Source organism: Oryx dammah, unplaced genomic scaffold (assembly GCF_014754425.2).
Source record: "Oryx dammah isolate SB20612 unplaced genomic scaffold, SCBI_Odam_1.1 HiC_scaffold_11227, whole genome shotgun sequence".
NCBI classification, from domain to species: domain Eukaryota; kingdom Metazoa; phylum Chordata; class Mammalia; order Artiodactyla; family Bovidae; genus Oryx; species Oryx dammah.
Window position 1 is genome coordinate 3,844,058 of NW_024080620.1, and position 15,706 is coordinate 3,859,763.

The window sequence follows — 15,706 nt, forward strand, 5'->3', positions numbered from 1 at the left end:
TTAATAATACATTTGTAGTGTGTATATGTATAATAAAGTATACATATAATATAGTTTGGGAACGACATTCTTAGTTTAAACAACAGTCAGTTGTACATATCTTTTATATGACTATGAAAAACAAATATTAGCATAAATATGTAAATGCTACACTAATGGCATCAAAAGTGCATTTATTATGCTTTCTTTAGAAATCAGAGCTCTCACACCACAGAATCAAAATGGCTAACAGACTCATTTCTCTGTTTTGCCAGTGTAAAGGTCACCTGCAGTACAAGTCAGATTTGCTGGAAATTTTGAATTTATTTGAGACTGATCTCCTAATTATCTTAAATACACATATTCTTATCCTGACTGCTTCTGTAAAAGCACTTGCTTCATAAACTCTCCTGTTAACTTACCAAACACAGATTTTTAAAATAAGATGTAATTTTCAAAACTATATGTGAGCTCATGTGTGCATATGTGTATGTTTAATTACTCTCAAATTATTGTTTTTCTGTAAATTTGGGTGGAGGGGACATCATTTTTTCCTGTGAAATATCTTTTCCAAAATCTTCATCCTATTGTGCCTTACCTATGACTTATATATGTCCAATTCGGTGCTTAAAAACTGGTCTCACTTTTTCTTAGTTGGGATGTTCTAATATGTCCATTTGAAACAGGTGATTAAGAGGGCTAGACTATCCATTAGAACTTCTGTTTAGTTTGTCAGATTCCAATGGCAATGGTGTAAAGCCACAACTTCAAAATAAATATTATTAACTATTTTTCTAGCACAGATGGTCATGGAAATTGATATTTTAATATTGTAATAAGTTCATTACCAGATGTGTTGCCAATTTCTGCATTTTTTTCCCAAAGTGTTTGCTTCTATGTAATGGAAGGCTGCTTAAAACATGAATAATTCAAAACTGATTAAAATTATATCATATCCATTTACTCTTTTCTCCTAAAGTTCAACATGGATGGCCACAAGGACATCCTGCATACTGTAGGCATTGTGTTAAGTGTTGAGGAGGTAAGTAAAAAACAACCTATTTTTGTGGCCCATAGAACACATGGGTCCTAAATTATAATAAAACATAGAAGGTTATAAGCAATAAGAGCAATTAAGTATTACATGTCAGGAAACAGCATAGAGGAAAGACTGGCCTGTTATGGCCAAGAGGGGAAGTACTATACATTTATTAAGTTAGAAAAGATTCCTTAATATTGATTCAATTTAATTTCACATAAAATACCATTGCCCTTCCAGCAATAAGCTCTAATAGTTTGCACAGGCTTGAAACTGTAATGCACCTGTCACCTCCCCACCACCACCCAACACACACACATACTATGAATCCCTCTTATCCTCTTTTTCTCTCCCTTTTCTTCTCTCTCCAAGATCTTTCGTCTAGTTCTTGAAGTGAGTTTCTGCCATAGGTTACCTATTTCACACTCTAGATCTTACTGCTTCTAAATTGAACTCACCAGGGTTAAACAAGCCATGATCTTTAAATTCAAAGAGTTCTTGTCTAAAGAAAAAAAGCATACACATGGAAATAGAAATACAGCAAATGTGAGGAAAGTATCACACATTATTTTGGAAATAGGCATAGAGATATAGTCTAAAGGACAGATTGGGTGGCTCTATGAGGACAGTGTAGGCTGGAGGAGTAGACATTTGAGATGAACGTTGAATTGGTAGGACAAATGGCAATTTGTTCTTCATCCATATGCTATGTACAAACACAATGGAATAACTGAGCATTGAACATTGTTTGATTCACAGAACAAGTCACTACATTGTACACAGCCCTACTTCCCACCCCTTATACTGGTTGGCCTCTAGGTGCAGGTTCAAACTTCCAATTCCTCAACTCCTGTCCTCTACAGTATATTAGCTGAAGTTCCAACCTCATGTCAAGACTGCTAAAATTATGATTGGTACAAATCTCATTTTATTTTTTTAACCTCATCTCTCTCTAGTTAAGCATAGCTACAACATTAAAGAGAGAACAATCATTTCAGTTCAGTTCAGTCACTCAGTTGTGTCCAACTCTTTGCGACCCCATGAACCATAGCAAGCCAGGCCTCCCCGTCTATCACCAACTCCCAGTGTTTACCCACTCATGGTGGTGATGACTGGGTTGGTGATGCCAGCTAAACATCTCATCCTCTGTTGTCCACTTCTCCTCCTGCCTTCAATCTTTCCCAACATCAGGGTCTTTAAAATGAGTCAGCTCTTCACATCAGCTGGCCAAAATATTGGAGTTTCAGCTTCAACATCAGTCCTTTCAATGAACATTCAGGATTGACTTCCTTTAGGATGGACTGGTTCGATCTCCTTGCAGTCCAAGGGACTCTCAAGAGTCTTCTCCAACATTATAGTTCAAAAGCATCAGTTCTTCGGTGCTCAGCTTTCTTCACAGTCCAACTCTCACTTCCGTACATGACCACTGGAAAAACCATAGCCTTGACTAGACAGACCTTTGCTGACAAAGTAATGTCTCTGCTTTTTAATATGTTTTAATATGTCTCTGCCTCTCAAGAGGCAGGTCAGGTGGTCTGGTATTCCCATCTCTTTCAGAATTTTCCACAGTTTATTGTGATCCATACAGTCAAAGGTTTTGGCATAGTCAATAAAGCAGAAATAGATGTTCTTCTGGAACTCTCTTGCTTTTTCAATGATCCAGCAGATGTTTTGCAATTTGATCTCTGGTTCCTCTGTCCTTTCTAAAACCAGCTTGAACACAGAAGTTCACAGTTCACATATTGCTGAAGCCTGGCTTGGAGAATTTTGAGCATTACTTTACTAGCGTGTGAGATGAGTGCAATTGTGCGGTAATTTGAGCATTCCTTGGCATTGCTTTTCATAGGGATTGGAATGAAAACTGACCTTTTCCAGTCCCATGGCAACTGTTGAGTTTTCCAAATTTGCTGACTTGAAGAAAGTGGGGAAAACCACTAGACCAATCAGGTACGACCTAAATGAAATCCCTTATGTTTATACAGTGAAAGTGAGAAATAGATTTAAGGGACTAAATCTGATAGACAGAATGCCTGATGAACTATGGACGGAGGTTTGTAACACTGTACAGGAGACAGGGATCAAGAGCATCTGCAAGAAAAAGAAATGCAAAAAAGCGAAATGGCTGTCTGAGGAGGCCTTACAAATAGCTGTGAAAAGAAGACAAGTGAAAAGCAAAAGATAAAAGGAAAGATATACCCATTTGAATGCAGAGTTCCAAAGAATAGCAAGGAGAGATAAGAAAGCCTTCCTCAGAGATCAATGCAAAGAAATAGAGGAAAACAATAGAATAGGAAAGACTAGAGATCTCTTCAAAAAAGTAGAGATTCCCAGGGAACACTTCATGCTAAGATGGGCTCAATAAAGGACAGAAATGGTATGGACCTAACAGAAGCAGAAGATATTAAAAAGAGGTGGCAAGAATACACAGAAGAATAATCATTTAGGAAGCAAATATTAAGATGTGCTCATAACCTCAGTGTAAATTAAAATCTTGAGAGAACAAATTCTTTTAATGTAGCCATAACAGTTATTTGAACTCAGAGTTTATGTTTACTTTCTCCTGTGTTCTCCCCATTATCACCAGGTCTAAAAGACCACCATGTTTGCCAGAATGCTTTGTCTTCAGGTATTGAGATGTGATAGCCATTTTTTTTCAGTGAGCTCCCTTTACACACATTCTAAAAGGCCAAAGGGAAACAGAAATCATCCATCTTTCTCCAGTAGTGACAAACAGCCACATGGGCTTCCAAGAATATTTTAACAACTAGGAATTCCTTTGCAAATTATTTGTCTTGGTGCTGCAGTAGTTTTCAATCTAAGCAGTGACAGTAAATAACATGGCAAAAGTAACTTACTGGTGTCCTTAAAACTAGTGATGAGTGGCAAAACTGACAGCTCACAGCACCTTTTTTCCTCTTTTGACTTTAATTCCTCCACCTTATTTTGTAAGCATATATTTTTCTGATCAGATTATCCTGTTTGAAATGCCTAGAAGGGATTATATTTTCCTTACTGAACCTCAAGTAGATTATTATAATACTTATCTAAGAGTGAATTCCCTCTGTTTTACTGAAATATACACATTGACTGAAATAAAAATATTAATTTCAGAATCTCATTAAGGCAACTTCACAGATGTATGGAATGTAGCATATGAAATGTTTATATTTGGGATAATTGATAAATAGATAAAATGAGTTGCATTTATTATCATATACACATTGATCCAATCATTTCTACTATATATTTATATTTTTCAATTATTATCTGGTAACTCCACTGTGATATAATAAAAACCCTGCAAATACATATGGCTCAAACTGAACACAATGATTGGTACCCCATGTACACATTTGTGTAAGCCAAAACTCTAGGTTTGATTATTATCTTTACTAAGAGCCAAGCATTTAGACTCTCAATATCTGTTTAGGATTAAAATACTTGCACAAAATACACATACACTCAGAAACATGCAGAGTTACATATTTAAAAGAGAGTTACCTCTTTCAAAACCATGCTTGACATAGACAAAAATTACTGTTGTGTTTCCATCATTCATGGAAATTAAATATATAAAATGCTAAGAAGAAAAAGATAAATGGTCAGCATTGCCTTTCTTTTCTGGCTACCTCTGGAGAAGAGAACAAAAGTTCCATGATTTTTTTTTTTTACAATGGCTTAGCTCTAGTCAGATAAAAAATATATATATACCTGTTACTCAGGACACAATCTCAGCAATAATGAAATTCATTGGGTTCATCACTACTTTCAATAAACTTCATTATGTTATTTCTTAATTCACCAGCCTTATTCCTCCTTTCTTGAACTCTACTGTGTTGAATGCTACTGATTTTTTAGGTTATAACTTATTCTCTCTTATCCCTCATTCTGGATTCTTCCCATCCCTTTCTCTTAGGTTTTCTGGTAAGGGATATTGGGGTAACCAATAAGTGTCCATGCTTTGGAGTAAAACAACTAGCTTCAAATTCCAGCTCTTTCAATTTCTGATTTTGCAGAATTTGCTTAAGCATACAATTATTCAGTTACCTCCCCTGTCAAAGGAGAATTGATAACACCTATGAATGTAGTTGCTATAAAAACTAAATAATATAAAGAATTATTATTTAGTTGCTAAGTTGTGTACAGCTTTTTACAACCCTATGGACCATAGCCCACCAGACTCCTGTCTGTGGGATTTTCCAGGCAAGAATACTGGAGTGGGTTGCCATTTCCTTCTCCAGGGGATCTTCCTGACTCAGGGATCACATTCGCATCTCCTGTATTGGCAGGCAAATTCTTTATCACTGAGCCACCTGGGAAGCCCAATATAAAACATACAAAATAGTTATCTATTGTTAATATAACTGTATAACATGCAAATTTAATTTAATTTTTCTCTTCAAAGAATAACTATTTCAGTTATCTATTGCTACATAAAAATGCATGTCAATTAAATTTTAAAATTTAAAGCAGCAAATATTTTGTTATTTTCACAGATTCAGTAGGTCATGAATTAGGCAAGGTTATAACACAGATGAGTTTTCTCTCCCTCAAGATATCTGCAGGCTCAACTGGGAATACTCAAAAGCTGGGGTAGTCTCAGTTGCTAAGAAATGGACTCATCTGAAAGGACTCATTCACTCTCATGTTTGGCAGTTGATGCTGGCTGTTGACTGTCAACTAGAAAATGTTGGCTGTGACTGTCAACCAAAAAATTTGCATGTGACTGCTTGGGCTTTCTCACAAAATAGTGACTGGCTTACAGACATGAGAACTGCAAGAAAACAAAATAGAAGTACATGACATTTTAAAGTATCTTTGCTTGAAAGTGCATACTATCTTTTAGCTGACAATGTAGTTATAAAGCTCTGCCCGTATTCAAAGGAAGACAATATAAATCATATCAGTCAGTAGGAGGAACATCAAGGTTACACTGTAGGAAGAGTATATAATATTGCTGCAACCATCTTTAAAAAGTAAAATCTGCCACATTTACTTTTCCCCTTTTGATTATGTTATCTCTGACCTACAAACTATTGGATAATAGTGGAGATAGCAGGCATCTCTTTCTTGTATATCATTTTTATAAGTTTATTATTTCACCTTTTTATGATGTCAATGATTTTGTTATGGTGAAGAGTATTCAGCAATGTCAATTATAATTTCTTCCCTATGTCAATGAACACCATTAATTCCCTTTCTGTATCTGGGCACATAGAGTGATGGATTCTTCCCTTCAATCTTATCTTATCCTGTAACTGCTCCCCTAATAAAATGTGGCAGATATGGCATGAGCCCAGGCTGTATGCCAACTGGTAGCTTCCTCTCCCTTCTTCTTAAAATTATATGCAATAATGGGAAATACTCCATCTCCCTGGGTTTTAGCCCTGGCTGATATTATATAGAGCAGACAAACCACCAACCTGACCTCCTTTAGTCACCTGGCAGAACAATGAGATGTAGAAAAATGGTTCTTGTTTTAAGCCACTAAAAATTCGAAGTTTTGGGGGCTGGTAAGCCTGATATTGATAAGACAGCTTAGCAGGCTGGAGTTTGAGATTCAAGTTAGAGTTGATGTTCTATGCAGCCTTGAGTCTGATATCTGCAGGGAAGTTCAGCAGGCTAGAATTTCAGGCAGGATTTATAGCCTGCAACATTTAGGCAGAATTCCTTTCCTTTAGAAAACCTCAATCTTTTCACTTAAGACCTTCACTTGACTGGGAGGCCTTCCTGCATTGTGGAGGATAACATACTTTATTCAAAATCTACGGACTTGTATGTTAATCACATATAAAGAATACTTTCACAGCAGCATTTAGACTGGTACCCTAGTCTAGCCAAGTTGACATGCTAAATTAATCATTATGGTTCAAAAATATACACCTGATGAATTTGATAATTAAGTAATAGTTTTGCAGTTCAAATAGTGAATGAATCAATTGGTTTCATTTTTCTATGTGTAAGTTATAGATAGGAAAGTGAAACTAGAAAAGGGACTGTTCGGGTTTCAAGGAAATGTTTTCCACCAAGGATATACTAAGATGGAAAATCAAACTATTTATTATTTACAGTTTCTCTAGTCCACAAGTCTCCAAAAATAAATTAACTAATGATATATTTAAAGCCTGGGGCCAAAGATCAAATCCTAATCCAAGGCTTTTCCCATAAATTGTAGCTTCAGATATAAAATCAAATCAAAGACATGTCTGTAAGAACCCTTGTTAAATGTTGGAAAGATTTAAGTATTTAACTCATAGATTCTCCAAGACAGACAGAAATCCTTCTAAGAATCATATGATTGTTGTCCTAAGGTACTCAGTATCTCAATCAAAGGAGAGAGAGAGGGTTACTCTCCCAAATATACTTCTAATTGAGACTTTTACCTGAGTAGATTTGTTATGACTTAATATTCATGAAGATCTCAAGCGTTTTTAAAGAATTATATCAAGACAGTATGGTACCGGCACAAAGACAGAAATATAGATCAATGGAACAAAATAGAAAGCCCAGAGATAAATCCATGCACCTATGGACACCTTATCTTTGACAAAGGAAGCAAGAATATACAATGGAGAAAAGACTATCTCTTTAACAAGTGGTGCTGGAAAAACTGGTCAATCACTTGTAAAAGAATGAAACTAGAACACTTTCTAACAGCATCCATGAAAATAAATTCAAAATATATTAAAGATCTAAACATTAGACCAGAAACTATAAAATTTCTAGAGGAGAACATAGGCAAATCACTCTTTGACATAAATCACAGCAGGATCCTCTATGGCCCACCTCCCAGAATATTGGAAATAAAGCAAAAATAAACAAATGGGACCTAATTAAAATTAAAAGCTTCTGCACAACAAAGGAAACTATAAGCAAAGTGAAAAGACAGCCTTCAGAATGGGAGAAAATGATAGTAAATGAAGCAACTGATGAAGAATTAATCTAAAAATATACAAGCAACTCTTGCAGCTCAATTCCAGAAAAATAAACTTCCCAATCAAAAAATGGGCCAAAGACGTTAATGGACATTTCTCCAAAGAAGACGTACAGATGGATAACAAACACATAAAAAGATGCTCAACATCACTCATTAACAGAGAAATGCAAATCAAAACCAAAATGAGGTACCATTTCACGAATGGCTGCTATCCAAAAGTCTACAAGCAATAAATGCTGGAGAGGGTGTGGAGAAAAGGGAACCCTCTTACACTGTTGGGGGGAATGCAAACTAGTACCGCCACTATGGAGAACAGTCTGGAGATTCCTTAAAAAACTGGAAATAGAACTGCCTTATGACCCAGCAATCCCACTGCTTGGCATACACATGGAGGAAACCAGAATTGAAAGAGACATGTATACCCCAATGTTCATCGCAACACTGTTTATAATAGCCAGGACATGGAAGCAACCTATATGTCCATCAACAGATGAATGGATAAGAAAGCTGTGGTACATATACACAATGGAGTATTACTCAGCCATTAAAAAGAATACATTTGAATCAGTTCTATTGAAGTGGATGATACTGGAGCCTATTATACAGAGTGAAGTAAGCCAGAAAGAAAAACACCAATACAGTATACTAACGCAAATATACGGAATTTAGAAAGATGGTAACAATAACCCTGTATGCGAGACAGCAAAAGAGACACAGATGTAAAGAATAGGTTTTTGGACTCTGTGGGAGAGGGAGAGGGTGGGATGATTTGGGAGAATGGCATTGAAACATGTATAATATCATATGTGAAACAAATAGCCAGTCCAAGTTCAATGCATGATACAGGATGCTCAGGGATGGTGCACTGGGATAACCCAGAGGGATAGTATGGGGAGGGAGGTAGGAAGGGAATTCCGGATGGGGAACACGTGTACACCTGTGGTGGATTCATGTTGATGTATGGCAAAACCAATACAATATTGTAAAGTAATTAGGCTCCAATTAAAATAAATAAATTTATATTTTTAAAAAAAGGTGCCTGTCCTGGCACTCTGTGATGACTTATAGGGGTGGGATTGGGGGAGGGGAGTGAGGATCAAGAAGGAGGGGATTGGTATATAATTATGACTGATTTGTGTTGTTGTATAGCAGAATATAACACAACATTGTAAAGCAATTTTCCACCAATTAAAAAATTAAAAATACAAAACAAAACAAAAAGAACTAATACACATATATGTATAACTGATTTGCTTTGCTGTACACCTGAAACTAACACAAAATTGTAAACCAGCTTTACTCCAATAAAAATTTTTTAAAATATATATTTTCATGCCCAGAACACAACTTTTATATAAAACAAAACTATATACTCATTTACTTTAATAAAAAGGATTTTTAAAAATGTAAATTAAAAAAAATTATATCATCTTTGACTAAAAGGAAAATTGGTCAACTTGTAAAGAGATCACTGAATCCCAATCTTCCTACTGGACAGCATGGAAATCTACTTATATGCAAACATGGATCACTTCTAGTAGAAAATAAAAGTTGAATCAGAGGAAAGAGTCAAAATCCCAGAGGAAAAAAGGCAACAACCATTGGTAGCTATTCCTAGGGAGAAGAACAGACCCACATAAAGAAAAGTCCTGGCCTCTGAGTGAAGGAAATAGTGCTATGTGCCCAGGTTGATTTAGAAATCTCTAGGTACCACTAGGGCCTCCCTGGTGGCTCAGATGGTAAAGATTCTGCTTGCAAGGCAGGAGACCTGGGTTTAGTCCCTGGATTGGGAAGATCCCCTGGAGAAGGGAACAGCCACCCACTCTAGTATTCTGGCATGGAGAATGCCTCAGAGAGAGGAGCCTAGCAGGATGGGGGTCGAAGTGTTGGGCACGACTGAGCAACGTTCATTTTCATGTACTGTTAACTGCAACGTGTACTTGTTTTCCCTCTTTGTGAACTGTCATGTCTGCTGTGATTATGCTTCTCTTTTACACTGCTATAAAGTGGATATGTTCAAGGAAAGGTAACTTATCTCTGCAAATGAGAAAATGCACCTGAGAAGTTACTTCTGTAGTGCTACATCTGAGCAGTTTCATCTCAAACCATATTGAATAGTCACATGACTAATATAGTAGGTTTCCCATATATTACTTTTTAGAAATGACATGGTGAAATAGTCAATATCAAAGTTCTCTGCAAATAAAACTATTCTGATTACTGTTTTGCCTTGCTGTCCATTTAGGTAGCTGTGATCATTTTGTTTCTGGTGAATGAGGCTTACCACTTGGCCCCTGATACTATAAGTTTCTATCATTCTCACTGCATTTAGGGATTTCACTTCAATAGAAGCAGTTACTCTAATTTCTGACTTACAAAGTAGGGTCAACAGAGAACTTCAGTGATAATGAGGCTCCTCTCACAAATTTATTTCTCATAGTCTTGGTTAAAAACTGTGTACTTGACTTCCCAGGGATTGTGAGCAGGTCTTCCGTGGTAAACACTCTAAGATCCACTTACTTTAAGCTTTGGATATGTTTTTCTATAGTACGCCAACGAATTTCTGACATTTCAACATTATTTTGCTGTTAAAATTGATTTGCTATGAACATTGTCCTAAAATAACTTCATAATGTGGTATGCTCTGCATCTTTTTTTCATGATCGTGACTATCTGCAAAAGATACAGAATTGTGGTGTCTAATATAAAGGTTAAACAAGCATGGTGACAATATATAGCCTTGACGTACTCCTTTTCCTATTTGGAACCACTCTTTTGTTCCATGTCCAGCTCTAAATGTTGCTTCCTGACCAGCATATAGATTTCTCAAGAGACAGGTCACGTGGACTGGTATTCCCATCACTTTCAGAATTTTCCACAGTTTATTGTGATCCATAGAGACAAACGCTTTGGCATAGTCAATAAAGGAGATAGATGTTTTTCTGGAACTCTCTTGCTTTTTCAATGAGCCAGTGGATGTTGGCAATTTGATCTCTGGTTCCTATGCCTTTTCTAAAACCACCTTGAACATCTAGAAGCTCATGGTTCACACATTGTTGAAGCTTGTTCTGGAGAATTTTGAGCATTACTTTACTAGCGTGTGAGATGAGTACAATTGTGCGGTAGTTTGAGCATTCTTTGGTATTGCCTTTCTTAGGGATTGGAATGAAAACTGACCTTTTCCAGTTCTGTGGCCATTGCTGAGTTTTCCATATTTGCTGGCATATTGAGTGCACCACTTTCACAGCATCATCTTTCAGGATTTGAAATAGCTCCACTGGAATTCCATCACCTCCACTAGCTTTGTTTGTAGTGATGCTTCCTAAGGCCCACTTGACTTCACATTCCAGGATGTCTGGCTCTTGGTGAGTGATCACACCATTGTGATTATCTGGGTCATGAAGAGCTTTTTTGTACATTTCTTCTGTGTATTCTTGCCACCTCTTCTTAATATCTCTGCTTCTGTTAGGTCCATACCATTTCTGTCCTTTATTGAGCCCATCTTTGCATGAAATGTTCCCTTGGTATCTCTAATTTTCTTGAAGATATCTCTAGTCTTTCCCATTCTGTTGTTTTCCTCTATTTTTTTGCACTGATAACTGAAGAAGGCTTTCTTATCTCTCCTTGCTATTCTTTGGAACTTTGCATTCATATCTTTCCTTTTCTCTTTGGCCTTTCACTTCTCTTCGTTTCACAGCTAATTGTAAAGCCTCCTCAGACAGCCATTTTGCTTTTTTGCATTTCTTTTTCTTAGGGGTGGTCTTGATCCCTGTCTCCTGTACTATGCCATGAACCTCCATCCATAGTTCATCAGGCACTCTGTCGATCAGATCTAGCCCCTTAAATCTATACCTCATTTTCAATGTAAAATCTTTAGGGATTTGGTTTAGGTTATACATGAATGGTCTAGTAGTTTTCTCCACTTTCTTCAATTTAAGTCTGAATTTGGCAATAAAGTGTTCATGATCTGAGCCACAGTCAGCTCTCAGTCTTGTTTTTGCTGGCTGTATAGAGTTTCTCCATCTTTGGCTGTAAAGAATATAATCAATCTGATTTCGGTGTTGACCATATGGTGATGTCCATGTGTAGAGTCTTCTCTAGTGTTGTTGGAAGAGGGTGTTTACTATGACCAGTGCATTCTCTTGGCAGAACTCTATTAGCCTTTGCCCTGTTTCATTCTGTAGTGCAAGGCCAAATTTGCCTGTTACTCCAGGTGTTTCTTAACTTCCTACTTTTGCATTCCAGACCCCTAGAATGAAAGGACATCTTGTTTGATTGTTAATTCTAGAAGGTCTTGCAGGTCTTCATAGAAATGTTCAAATTCAACTTCTTCAGCATTACTGGCATAGACTTGGATTACCGTGATACTGAATGATTTGCCTGAGAAACGAACAGCGATCATCTGTTGTTTTTGAAACTGCATCCAAGTGCTGCCTTTGGACTCTTGTGTTGACTATGATGGTTACTCCATTTCTTCTAAGGGATTCTTGCCCACAGTAGTAGATATAATGGTCGTCTGAGTTAAATTCACCCATTCCAGTCCATTTTAGTTTGATGACTCCTAAAATGTTGACGTTCATTCTTGCCATCTCCTGTTTGACCACTTTCAATTTGCCTTGATTCATGGCCTAATATTCCAGGTTCCTATGCAATATTGGTCTTTACAGCATCAGACCTTGCTTCCACAAGGTCCACAAGCTTGAAGCACAAGCTGACATCAAGATTGCTGGGAGAAATATCAATAACCTCAGATATGCAGATGACATTACCTTTATGGGAGAAAGTGAAGAAGAACTAAAGAGCCTCTTGATGAAAGTGAAAGAGGAGAGTGAAAAAGTTGGCTTAAAGCTCAACATTCAGAAAACAAAGATCATGGCATGGTCCCATTACTCATGGCAAAGAGATGGAGAAACAGTGGAAACAGTAGCAGACTTTATTTTGGGGGGCTCCAAAATCACTGCAGATGGTGACTGCAGCCATTAAATAAAAAGACACTTACTCCTTGGAAGAAAAGTTATGACCAACTTAGAAAGCACATTAAAAAGCAGAGACATTACTTTGCCCATAAATGTCCATCTAGTCTAGGCTATGGTTTTTCCAGTAGTCATGTATGGATGTGAGAGTTAGACTATAGAGAAAGGTGAGCACGGAAGAAGTGATGCTTTTGAACTGTGGTGTTGGAGACGACTCTTGAGAGTCCTTTGGCCTGCAAGGAGATCCAACCAGTCCATCCTAAAGGAAATCAGTCCTGAATGTTCACTGGAAGGACTGATGTTGAAGCTGAAACTCCAATACTTTGGCCACCTCATGTGATGTGCTGACTCACTTGAAAAGACCCTGATGCTGGGAAAGATTGAAGGCAGGAGAAGAAGGGGACGACAGAGGATGAGATGTCTGGATGGCCTCACTGACTCGATGAACACAAGTTTGAGTAAACTCAGGGAGTGGGTGATAGACAGGGAAGCCTGGAGTGCTCTAGTCCATGGGGTCACAAGGAGTAGGACATGACTGGGTGACTGAACTGAACTGAATATAAATGTTAAAATGGATTCAGCTGTAAAACTGTCTGGTTTGAAACTTTATAACTTATAATTATTAAATAATAGATATTTATTAAAAATGCTTAGCTATATTATGATTATTGATCCATTTCTTCTGGAAATTTAGACTTGGGATAAAGACTGCAATTTAATCTTAACATGTTGCTCAAATTAAAGTTTATATTAAATTAAAAGTCTAGAGATAAAAGGCAACAATCTTAGAGATAGAAAAGAATGAACAGATATCTAGCCCTATGATATGCTAGGCACAATTCACGAGTATTTCCTTATGTTTTCCCTTTTCATCTCTATGTTGGAGATAATCTGTGAAACAGGTTTTAATAGCCCTATTGTATATAGAAGACACAGAAAGGATAAGTAACTTGCTCTGAGTCCCAGAAGAGTGGATCAAGAATTCAAAGACAGGTGACTAAAGTCAGAATCTATGCATGATGTTAGAATGCTTCTTAATGTGGCTGTCTGGGAAAAAGCTGAGCTATATGCTTGGAAAGAACCAAGCTGAATGAGGGCTGCTTGATTTTGCTTTATCCTTTGGGCATTTTGCTTTGTCATTTCAGATGGAGGATTCAGGTTCTTATGTGGCCTTGGTGCTTTTTGCCTCTGTCTTCCCACATCAAATTGATACAATTTCTTTGTTAATATAACTAAGCTTTGTGGAGCTCTGTTACTTTAATCAGAAGACTCAAATGAAAAAGTATGCATTATTTTCAACCCAGCAGATATAGACACTCATAAATTAAAGACTTGGCATATTCACTAAACACCAGTAAATACTCCATAAATTCAAACTGTAGTTTTTGAGGCTGGGGATTCTGTGTCATCCATCTTTGTATTTGTTTCTAAAATTCTGTGCCTTATCCACAGCAGGTGTTCACTAGATCTATTGAATGGTGAAATTTCTTATGTTGAACTACATAAAACTGTCTCAGTATCTAATCACTGTGTATTACTGTCTTTTCTTTTTCTTTTTTTCATTTTCCTATTGATTCTATTTATACTAGTCACATTTATCATTTCTACCAGGCTGTTTCCAAAATCTAACTCCAGTGTACATATAGATGTTTTCTTTATGAATATTATCTATACATTATACATTCAGTTTTCTTCAAGTGTGCCACCTTCCATGGGCATCCTCCTATTCTCAGCCTGTTGGCAGTGGTGTAATTATAATCTTCCATGATTAATGTCTTGGCTCTTTTACAGGCTTTTCTTATCTGCATGCATATTTCTAAAGCTGAGTTTTTTATGCTGCCTGAGACATAGTAACTTCTTATTATTTATTTCCTTTCCATTTCTATTTTTTGCTGTAATCCAAATGATCACTTTGGTCTTTGGAGCACATGTTATATCTTCCTTTAGATAACACTGTACATCATCTCCTCCTGCCTGGCAAAGTCTAGCTTTCCTGTAAAAATATCCTCTTGGTTTTTAATAGGGCTCTACCTACCTCATTCTAGTTGGGTTACTTCAGTTGTATTAATCTTCACTTCCTGCCCTTGAAAACATAAATTTATTCCTTCCTTCCTCCCTTGCCTCCTTCCCGCCCTCCCTCTCTTTCTTCCTCTCTCTCTTCTCCAGGGAGACAAATAAAGCATAGATAGATTTTTCTCTAACTGCTTAGGTTTGGTTTTACTGTTGCTATTATTGTTTTTGTTGTTTAGGAGATCTTCCTCCTTAGTTTTTATTGTTAACGTTCCCCTCTTATTTTAATAATTGAAATAACAGTTTCAAGTCCATGGCATGTTAATCACTAAGTTACCATGGCACATACATTGATACATATTGTTTACCGCATTTACTTTTTTCTGTTTTCATAGGGTGGTCACTTATTAGCTTTATCAGGGAGCAAAATGAGATTGAGTTTTACACAAATAGTTTATAACTGAGTATCTACATTTAGATACATATAGCAGGCACATTTATGGAGTCTCAAAAAAATTGTAAAAAAAAAAAGTCTATGTTCTTTTAATTTTATTTATTGCTCTTTTACTTTCTTATTGTCTCTTAATACCTTTCCAAACAGAAGAAACAAAAGAACTGTCATTGTTATGAGTTAATATTTTGAGATAAAAAAAAATGCATGAGATAGCAGGATCAATTCTGCCTCCTGCCAACACCAAGTTATACCATTTCAAGTTGTAAAAAGGGAAGGGAGAGAGTATTCGGGTTTATTGGTAACTATTGGATGTT